An 11,643-nucleotide genomic window follows, 5' to 3' on the forward strand; every position below is an offset into this window, starting at 1 on the left:
CTGGCTGCTGTAAATAGTGCTGCAATGAACATTGGGGTGCATGTGTCTTCTTGAATTATGGTTTTCTCTGGGTATATGCCCAGTAGTGGGATTGCTGGGTCATATGGTAATTCTAGTTTTAGTTTTTTAAGGAACCTCCATACTGTTCTCCATAGTGGCTGTATCAATTTACATTCTCACCAACAGTGCAAGAGGGTTCCCTTTTCTCCACACCCTCTCCAGCATTTGTTGTTTGTAGATTTTCTGATGATGCCCATTCTAATTGGTGTGAGGTGATACCTCATTGCAGTTTTGATTTGCATTTCTCTAATAATGTTGAGCAGCTTTTCATGTACTTCTTGGCCAGCTGTATGTCTTCTTTGGAGAAATGTCTATTTAGGTCTTCTGCCCATTTTTGGATTGGGTTGTTTTTTTAATATTGAGCTGCATGAACTGGTTATATATTTTGGAGATTAATACTTTGTCCATTGATTCAATTGCAAATATTTTCTCCCATTCTGAGGGTTGTCTTTTCGTCTTGTTTGTAGTTTCCTTTGCTGGGCAAAAGCTTTTAAGTTTCATTAGGTCGCTTTTTGTTTGTCTGTTTTTATTTCCATTACTGTAGGAGGTGGATCAAAAAAGATCTTGCTGTGATTTATGTCAAAGGGTGTTCTGCCTATGTTTTCCTGTAAGACTTTTATAATGTCTGGTCTTACATTTAGGTCTCTAATCCTTTTTGAATTTATTTTTGTGTATGGTGTTAGGGAGTGCTCTAATTTCATTCTTTTACATGTAGCTGTCCAGTTTTCCCAGCACCACTCATTGAAGAGACTGTCTTTTCTCCAGTGTATATCCTTGCCTCCTTTGTCATAGATTAGTCGACCAGAGGTGTGTGGGTTTATCTCTGGGCTTTCTATCCTGTTCCATTGATCTATATTTCTGTTTTTGTGCCAGTATCATATTGTCTTGATTACTGTAGCTTTGTAGTGTAGTCTGAAGTCGGGCAGTCTGATTCCTCCAGCTCTGTTTTTTTCCCTCACGACTGCTTTCGTTATTCAGGGTCTTTTTTGTCTCCATACAAATTAGTGTATAGGAATACCAGAGATTTCTGTGCATTAATTTTGTATCCTGCAACTTTACCAAATTCATTGATTAGCTCTAGTAGTTTTCTGGTGGCATATTTAGGATTGTCTATGTATAGTATCATGTCATCTGCAAACAGTGACAGTTTTACTTCTTCTTTTCCAATTTGTATTCCTTTTATTTCTTTTTCTCCTCTGATTGCTGTGGCTAGGACTTCCAAAACTATGTTGAATAACACTGGTGAGAATTGACATCCTCAACTTGCTCCTGATCTTAGAGGAAATGCTTTCAATTTTCACCACAGAGAATGATGTTTGCTGTGGGTTTGTCATATATGGTCTTTATTATGTTGAGGTAGGTTCCCTCTATGCACACATTCTGGAGCGTTTTTATCATAAATGGGTGTTGAATTTTGTCAATAGCTTTTTCTGCATCGATTGAGATCATCATATGGTTTTTCTTCTTCAGTTTGGTAATATGGTGCGCATCACATTGATTGATTTGCGTATATTGAAGAATCCTTGCATTCCTGGGATAACTCCCACTTGATCATGGTGCACGATGCTTTTAATGTGTTGTTGGATTCTGTTTGCTAGATTTAGTTGAGGATTTTTGCATCTATATTCATCAGTTAAATTGGTCTGTAATTTTCTTTTTTTGTAGTATCTTTGTCTGGTTTTGGTATCAGGGTGATGGTGGCCTCATAGAATGAGTTTGGGAGTGTGCCTTCCCCTGCAATTTTTTTGGAAGAGTTTGAGAAGGATGGGTGTAGCTCTTCTCTAAATGTTTGATAGAATTTACCTGTGAAGCCACCTGGTCCTGAACTTTTGTTTGTTGGAAGATTTTTAATCACAGTTTCAATTTCATTACTTGTGATTGGTCTGTTCATATTTTCTATTTCTTCCTGATTCATTTTGGAAGGTTATACCTTTCTAAGAATTTGCCCATTTCTTCCAGGTTGTCCATTCTATTGGCATAGGGTTGCTTGTAGTAGTCTCTTAAGATGCCTTGTATATATGCAGTGTCTGTTGTAACTTCTTTTTCATTTCTAATTTTATTGATTTGAGTCCTCTCCTTTTTCTTGATGAGTCTGGCTAATGGTTTATCAATTTTATTTATCTTCTCAAAGAACCAGCTTTTAGTTTTATTGATCTTTGCTATTGTTTTCTTTGTTTCTATTTTATTTATTTCTGCTCTGATCTTTATTATTTCTTTCCTTCTACCAAGTTTGGGTTTTCTTTGTTCTTCTTTCTCAAGTTCCTTTAGGTGTAAGGTTAGATTGTTTATTTGAGATTTTTTTTGTTTCTTGAGGTAGGCTTGTATAGCTATAAACTTCCCTCTTAGAACTGCTTTTGATGCATCCCATAGGTTTTGGATTGTCGTGTTTTCATTGTCATTTGTCTCTAGGTATTTTCTGATTTCCTCTTTGATTTCTTCAGTGATCTCTTGGTTATTTAGTAACGTATTGTTTAGCCTCCATGTGTTTGTGTTTTTTACCTTTTTTCCCCTGTAATTGATTTATAATCTCATAGAGTTGTGGTCAGAAAAGATGCTTGATCTGATTTCAATTTTCTTAAGTTTACCAAGGCTTGATTTGTGACCCAAGATGTGATTAATCCTGGAGAATGTTCCGTGCACACTTGAGAAGAAAGTGTAATCTGATGTTTTTGGATGGAATGTCCTATAAATATCAATTAAATCTACCTGGTCTATTGTGTCATTTAAAGCTTTTCTTTCCTTATTAATTTTCTATTTGGATGATCTGTCCATTGGTGTGAGATGTTAAAGTCCCCCACTATTATTGTGTTACTGTCGATTTCCTCTTTTATAGCTGTTAGCAGTTGCCTTATGTACTGAGGTGCTCCTATGTTGGGTGCATATATATTTATAATTGTTATATCTTCTTCTTAGGTTGATCCCTTGATCATTATGTAGTGTCCTTCCTTGTCTCTTGTAACATTCTTTATTTTGAAGTCTACTTTTTCTGAGATGAGTATTGCTACTCTAGCTTTCTTTTGATTTCCATTTGCATGGGATATCTTTTTCCATCCCCTCATTTTCAGTCTGTATGTGTCCCTAAGTCTGAAGTGCGTCTCTTGTAGACAGCATATATACGGGTCTTGTTTGTGTATCCATTCAGTGAGCCTGTGTCTTTTGGTTGGCGCATTTAATCCATTCACATTTAAGGTAATTATCGATATGTATGTTCCTATTACCTTTTTCTTAACTGTTACGGGTTTGCTTTTGTAGGTCTTTTTCTTCTCTTGTGTTTCCCGCTTAGAGAAGTTCCTTTAGCATTGTTGCAGAGCTCGTTTGGTGGTGCTGAATTCTCTTAGCTTTTGCTTGTCTGTAAAGCTTTTGATTTCTCTGTCAAATCTGAATGAGATCCTTGACGGGTAGAGTAATCTTGGTTGTAGGTTCTTCCCTTTCATCACTTTAAATATACCATGCCACTCCCTTCTGGCTTGTAGAGGTTCTGCTGAAAAATCAGCTGTTAAGCTTATGGGAGTTCCCTTGTATGTTATTTGTCATTTTTCCCTTGCTGCTTTCAATAATTTTCTTTGTCTTTAATTTTTGCCATTTTGATTACCATGTGTCTTGGCATGTTTCTCCTTGGGTTCATCCTGTATGGGACTCTCTGTGCCTCCTGGACTTGGGTAGCTATTTCCTTTCCCATGTTAGGGAAGTTTTTGACTATAATCTCTTCAAATATTTTCTCAGGTCCTTTCTCTCTCTCTTCTCCTTCTGAGTCCCCTATAATGTGAATATTGTTGTAATTAATGTTGTACCAGAGGTCTCTTAGGCTGTCTTCATTTCTTTTCATTCTTTTTTCTTTATTCTGTTGGGCAGCAGTGAATTCCACCATTCTGTCTTCTGGGTCACTTATCCGTTCTTTGCCTCAGTTATTCTGCTATTGATTCCTTCTAGTGTAGTTTTCATTTCAGTTATTGTATTGTTCATCTCTGTTTGTTTGTTCTTTAATTCCTCTAGGTCTTTGTTAAACATTTCTTGCATCTTTTCAATCGTTGCCTCCATTCTTTTTGCAAGGTCCTTGATCATCTTCACTAGCATTATTCTGAATTCTTTTTCTGAAAGGTTGCCTGTCTCCACTTCATTTAGTTGTAGTTGTTTTTCTGGGGTCTTATCTTGTTCCTTCTTCTGGTACATAGCCCTCTGCCTTTCATCTTGTCTGTCTTTCTGAGAATGTGGTTTTTTGTTCCACAGGCTGCAGGATTATAGTTCTTCTTTCTTCTGCTGTCTGTCCTCTGGTGGATGAGGCTATCTAAGAGGCTTGTGCAAGTTTCCTGATGGGAGGGACTGGTGGTGGGTAGAGCTGACTGCCGCTCTGGTGGGCAGAGCTCAGTAAAACTTTAATCTGCTTGTCTGCTGATGGGTGGGGCTGGGTGCCCTCCCTGTTGGTTGTTTGGCCTGAGGGGACCCAACACTGGAGCCTACCCGTGCTGTTTGGTGGGGCTAATGGCAGACTCTGGGAAGACTCATGCCAAGAAGTACTTCCCAGAACTTCTGCTGCCAGTGTCCTTGTCCCCTCAGTGAGACACAGCCACCCCCTGCCTCTGCAGGAGACCCTCCAACAGTAGCAGGTGGGTCTGGTTCAGGCTTCCCTGGGGTCACTGCTCCTTTCCCTGCGTCCTGATACGCACACTACTTTGTGTGTGCCCTCCAAGAGTGGAGTCTCTGTTTCCCCAAGTCCTGTCGAAGTCCTGCAATCAAATCCTGCTGACTTCAATGTCTGATTCTCTAGGAATTTCTCCTCCTGTTGCCAGACCCCCAGGTTGGAAGCCTGATGTGGGGCTCAGAACCTTCACTCCAGTGGGTGTACTTCTGTGGTATAAGTGTTCTCCAGTTTGTGAGTCACCCACCCAGCAGTTATGGGATTTGATTTTATTGTGATTGCACCCCTCCTACCATCTCATTGTGGCTTCTCCTTTGTCTTTGGATGTGGGGTATCATTTTTGGTGTGTTCCAGTGTCTTCCTTTTGATGATTGTTCAGCAGTTAGTTGTGATTGCGGTGCTGTCACAAGACAGAGTGAGAGCACGGCCTTCTACTCTGCCATCTTGAACCAATCTCCTAGTCGATTATTTTTTGACTGTTGAGAAGGAACTTCTTATCAAATTCATTTTTGCTATAAATGTCTGTAATGTTTGTGTTTTGTTTGTTTTAAAAAAACAGAAATCTTTTCTGTTTTATTCTGTGGTAAATTGCAACTGTCATTCACAGTAAAGTTTAAAATATTTTTCTTCCAGTCTCTTCTTTTCTATTCTGATCATAGCATTAGTTTTGCCATCTCCACTCAATTCTGCATCAGTAGTCTGCTTTTGTTTTAAATTTTAAAAATTTGTCCATACCTATTTTTGTACTAAAATATAATTTCATTGTATCAGAATTAAAATATTAGCAAGTATTTCAATGTAATTATCAATTAAGATTTACATAGTTGTCACAGTAACTGGAGGTGTCAGAATAAAGTATTCCAAGAAACACACACACACACACACACACACACACACACAAATAAATAAATAAATAAATAAATGTGCACATCTTTCCTTTGTTAATCTGAATTTTGTCAGTCTAATTTATAGGGTCCCAGACAGAAAACCTAGGAAGGTAGTGTAAAAACACTTTTTCCTCCCTTGCACTGAATTGGGCTGACTTAAGTGGGTTTGCCTACCTTCTTGTCTTTATAGATTCATGCCATTGGGATATTTAATCACTAAAATCCTTAGACGCCGAAAATATTTAGATGACGGGCTTCCATTGGGCACCAGTATTCATTGCTATGCTATTTTTATTCTTGCGATTTGGGAATATAGTTTCCACAGGGAGTCATATTTGTACCTTACCTTCTCAAGCAACAGAATCCCTCACTCCCCAGTCTCCTAATTACGGATGCAAATTGTTAGCACATTATAATTAGTATAATGCCTGGAAAGGTATTCCATTATAATTATTTTTTAAGACTTCTACACACAAATGTAAGCAAAATTTGAAATGACCACCTGCAGACACCATAGTGGGAGACATTGTGTGTCGTGGTCATAACTGAAGGCCATCAGGGAACACCCAGGTTTGTATCCTGGCCCTGCTACCCACTGACTGAGTGGTCTCAGGCCAAGTGACTTCCTGGCCCCCAGTTTCTTTGCCTGGAAAATGGCAATGACAATGGCTCCCTTCTCGCTGGGTTTCAGAGAGAATTAAATGGATGAATAAACGTAAAGCAGTTAAAAGAGTACCTGGCACAGAGGAAGCACCCGATAAACATTTACCCTCCTCGGCTCATTCATGCCATGCCCTGGGACCCAGATCTTCAAACATAAACAACATAAAGGGGAATGTGTGGATAGAAACAATTCACAGCCTCCTTTCATTCAGTGACGGCTGCCCTGGATATAACAAGAACAGTCCATCAAACCACCTCCCAGACCAACCGGAAATCCTCCTCCCTCTCCTCAAGGAGGCTTGTAAGGGTGAGCTGGGGTGAGGACAGATATGCCCTCTTGCTTTTGCATCTAAAAACGAGACTAGCAAAACCTGCTCAGATGGTTTCTGACAGCCCCAGGAGTATGACAAAAGGTATCTTTTTTCTTAAAGGAAAAATCACTTTTAATCACTCAGGGTCAGGAGCTGGGACTCTCTGTTGTCAAACACCTGGAGACTCTGGCTTCCTTTTTTCCCCCTGCAGAGTAAGGACAGGAGAGGGTGAGAACCTCGACAGAACCCTTGAAGCTCGAGGGCAAGGGGGTTTGGCCAGAAAGTCCGGTGTTTCCTGATCTCTAGGGCTCCAGACAACAGCCGGGCTTCCCAGGAATTCAGCCCTGCAAAAGGGGGCGTGTCCTCAAATATGTACTTAAGATTCCCAGGTGCACCCCTGGCAAACCCTGTGGTGGGCAAAGCTGGTTTCCTTCCAATCTCTTCTCCTAGCCCCCCACCCCTCACCCCTCATCAGAGCCTGCCTATCAATTCCAAAGCCTTCTTTCTAGAAGAATGAACTCCTCAGGCAGGCTGTAAAAGACGTCTTCTAGAGAATCTGCATTTTAAAAGCATAAAAAACTTGAGGCTAAATGAATGACTCTTTAATTGTGGAATTCCAAGTATCAGTGAATACATACAAAATGTATCATTTTGTTTTTAAGAGATATGCGCTCAGGACTTCCCTGGTGGCGCAGTGGTTAAGAATCTGCCTGTCAATGCAGGGGACACGGGTTTGAGCCCTGGTCCAGGAAGATTCCACATGCCACGGGGCAACTAAGCCCGTGCATCACAACCACTGAGTCTGCACCCTAGAGCCGACTAGACACAACTACTGAGCCTGTGCGCCGCAACTACTGAAGCCCACTCACCTAGAGCCCATGCTCCACAACAAAAGAAGCCACCGCAATGAGAAGCCCGCACACCACAACGAAGAGTAGACCCTGCTCACCGCAACTAGAGAGAGCCTGGGCGCAGCAACGAACACCCAACACAGCCAAAAATCAATAAATAAATTTCTTTTTTTTTTTAAGTGATATGCGCTCATTCTAGACAGTATGGAAACTATTGCAAAGAAGAAAGAATTTTTTTTTATCAACCGCAGTATTTGTGCTTTGGTATATTTCTTTCCAGTCTATGCAGATTTTGTTCCTACCCCCCCAACACAGAACACACTTATTTGGGAAGGATATTGAGGAGCAGGGCGGGGACAAGAGTGATCCTCCCAGCAGCAGGTAGGGTGGCGTCCGGAAGTCCCACTAGGCTCCGCAACTCCCTGCCCTAGATGCGGCCTCTGTCCCTCCCCCTGTTCAAGGGAGTGCTGAGCAGGAAGAAGCAAAGTGGGGAGAAAAGAACTTGAAAGTGTTACACTTCCTCGGTCCTCTTCCTGTGCTTTGAGTCACGGGCCCCTCCTCAGAGGCCTTGGCTTTATGGAACAGCAGCCACACCCTGTGACAAGCTGGGTGATAAACAGGATATTGATGGGCAATCTCCTGACACCAAATAGCTCTATAAATCAACGTGCTAGACGCTGGTACCCCAGTCAAGGGCAGCCCGCAGCGAAGGCGGGCCCCGCAGCCCTGCGAGGCGAGGCTGGGGGGCGGAGGTGGCCTTCTGAGCACCTTGCAGAGGATGGGAGGTCTGCCTGGTGGGGAGCAGGTGGCCCCATCCCTGGATGCTGCAGTGTCAGTGTGGGGGGAGTCAAGGGCAGGGTCCAGCCCAAACGGGGCTGCACTCCTGCCTTGCTGCCTTCCTGCAATTACCAGCTCCATTACACCTCCTGACCTCCTCCAGGATGGGGAGCTTTAAAAATAATTACTGTTTTAGGATTCTGAGAGTAATACCTTCTCATCGTAGAGAACTTTTAAAATGTGGACAAATATACAAAGAAGCAACTGTCAGCCACAGTCCCACAACCAGAGGTAACTAATCACTCTTAGCAGGTTGTCCCCTTACAGGCTTTTTAAAAAATGATGTTCCTGTCATCCTGGATGCTAAGAAGTGGTACATTTTCATCCTCTGCCTCCCCCCCGCCCCTGCCAAGGACACCCACTCAAGGACAAAGCCTCTCCCGCGACCTGGAGCCAAGGCAGCTTTCCCTTGCTCCAAAGGCAAGGAGCTCAATTTCAGGCAGCCACTTTCTTGCTAAAAGAGGGCCCAGAAGCTTCTAGCTTCTAGCTTGATGCCTAAGAAGCTAAATCCTCCCTACTCAGTCTTATTCAGGTACGACAGGATGTATCATCCCAGACACAGAACATCCCCCCGACAGGAAATACATCTTCCCACAAACAAAAACCAAACAGCGTGGAAATCTGGTCTTAAAGATATACATTTTAGAAGCTCCAAACAGAACTGTTTACAGAAGAGAATGTCGCCAGAGAAAACCTAGACAGACCTGTCTCCAGTGAACCTCCTTCCGGGTACGAAAAGAAGACAGAAAAAAGGCCCGATTCCCTCGCTCCCACGGGAACCATATTTAAAAATAATAAATGAAGTAAGATTGTATGATTTAATAAAGTCCCCTAGTACAGTTATTTTGCAGATAATCACAGAAGGTTTTTTAAAATTCCTTTGTAACAATATTTTAAACACATGAAAAGCAGGAATTGCCCCAGATGAACATTCTTGAGAAGCCCACATCTTCCAGCCAGTCTATGTTAGACCAGTACAGAGCACAGATATTTTGACTTGCTGTGGGGCAAGAGCTCATTTCTCATAAGGTTCCCTCCCAATTACAGCCGAGATGGAATTTACCCCTTGCGTTGATAGTCACGCAAGCATGTCTTAATGAAAAACACACCTTCTCGGGCCCTCTAACAAAATCAGTCCCTCAGCAGGAGAGTGAGAGCTTGTCTCCAATCCTGCATGGAAATGCACATTTGCATGCTAATTACCCAAAAAGCTTCTCCAATTCACTGAGGTGTTATAGAAATGCTAAGTCAGAATTCTAGAAGTCCCCACCTTGCCATCCATGTCCATGGAGAGGAACAGGAACTGAGGATGGTTTTGGTGGAAGCAACTGGGACACAGTTTATTTTTAGTCATTAAAAAAATCCACATTAGCTGAATTAATCATGTCCAGATTAAGCAGAGAACCCTCTCCTGGAGTTACTCTGATTGGGGATCAGAGCAAACAGCTTATTTTTTTCCCATCATTTACAGCTTAAGGAGGCCCTTTCACTCTGAGCCCAAATACAAAAAAATACAATTGTCAAAACTGGCAGACCGCTCCACAGAACCACTTGATCACGGCTCCAAAAGCTCTGTTCAATGGCTAAAAATACATTGTTTTCAAATAGGGTTATAATCGAAAAGAATTATTTTTCGATGGAATAAAATGAAGCTGCATCTCTGCAGCAAAGTCAATCTGTGAATACAATTTGGAAACTGCCTTCTTTCGAGGAAAACAAGGAAAAGATGGGGGACCTACTTTTACTCACGCATATAAATGAGAAGTAAAAGGCTCTTTGGTCTTCTTTTCTTCATGCTCTATACTTGCAGGTGTTGGGCAACATGTTTTCCTTTTTTTCCTTTTCAGAAAGATGCTGTTTCTTTTGTTCTGCCATTTTCCTGTTTTGCTTCCAGAAGGCTTTGCAAGCCTGGGAATGCCAAAGGGAAATAGACATTTTTCATACTGTTTCTTAGACTTTGACCATTGGTGATTTATGTTCTGACTTCTTTCCATTTGTGCCAACCTTTCTTCTGTTCTAAATGCTCTTTCCCCCCCTTGTGAGCCCCATGATTCGGTGCCTCTCAGAGCAATGTTCCCATATTAAGCAGAAATTCCTGGAAGGCAGAGCCAGTGTGCCTGCCTTCTCATCCTTATTGAATCCCAAACCAGCACGACCCAAGCCCCTGGGGCCAGAGGCCTGGATGGAGTGCACAGGAAATAACAGATATCTGCTTTACTGACCCCTAAGTTCAAAATCTTTCTCACAAAACTGTCTGCATTTTCAAATCTTGAATTAAAATAGTGGATTAAAGTCCAAGAAAACATATTCCCCTTTTTGAACTGTTTCACAGACAGTTATCACTGAACTCCCAAAACCAAGGATCCTAAGGATACATGGGGATGGAGCAGTAATGAAGAGGGCAGGGTTTAGAAGCATGCAGTGTAGACAGTGTGATATGTGTCTATACTGTGATATTCACTGAGCACTTTCTGAACACCAGTCAACAGTTCACAGGATTATTCAAACTTTTCTTCCCTACAAAATGGTGGAACCGTGAGCAAGACAATAAATATTCTGGCAGTTGTCTTTACATAGTAAACATTATGTAATGGCAGCTATTTTTGGCCTGGTCTAGGGGGTTGATTGAGATGTAGTTTCACCCTAAGTCATGTAATCCAAGATTCCAAGCCACCTGCAAACATGAGTGTTCATCAAACTGGTGATCTGAGGATTGTGTCTCATTAACCAAAGAGGAACATATCCTTCCACTAAACCCTCGTCCCCTCCCCCATCATTTAATTTATTTGTAAAACAACTATGGAGAACTTATTATTGGATAATTATAAGAAAAATTCACCTAAAAAAAAGATTATGCTGTCCTAGAAATTAGATTATTTCTTCCCACTGACAAAGATTCTTTCCTTGACCAAACTTGAGCCTAGTCTAGTTGTAGCAAAAGTCCTAAGTTAGTTTAGCAAGAACCCCCCACACTTGATTCATCTCCTCTTAAGGGATCCATTGACCCACTCAATCTGCTACTTAACTGTAACTCCCCAGCAGTCTTTACTGTACTGGGAGTTAAGCCCAATCTTTCTCCTCTATTGCAATAGTCCTGAATAAAGTCTTCCTTACCCCTTTAACAACTGTCAAAATAATTTTTTCCTAGCACCTCCCAAATACTCTTAGAGCATACCTTTATGAATTATCCATTGATATTTCAGTGTTTTTACTTTTTCAGAAAGAACTTTTATGTATTATCTTCCTCATTGCACATAAACCACCATTAAACATGGAAATCCATAATATGCTTAGAGTAATCAAAGAGTCCCAGAGCAAATGTGTGTTTCAGATCTACAGTTAATAAATCAAAGACTGTTGTCCTAATTAAGTTCAATAAGATTATAACAATAGAGTTT

This window comes from Kogia breviceps, chromosome 3 (assembly GCF_026419965.1).
Source record: "Kogia breviceps isolate mKogBre1 chromosome 3, mKogBre1 haplotype 1, whole genome shotgun sequence".
Classification (NCBI taxonomy): Eukaryota; Metazoa; Chordata; class Mammalia; order Artiodactyla; family Physeteridae; genus Kogia; species Kogia breviceps.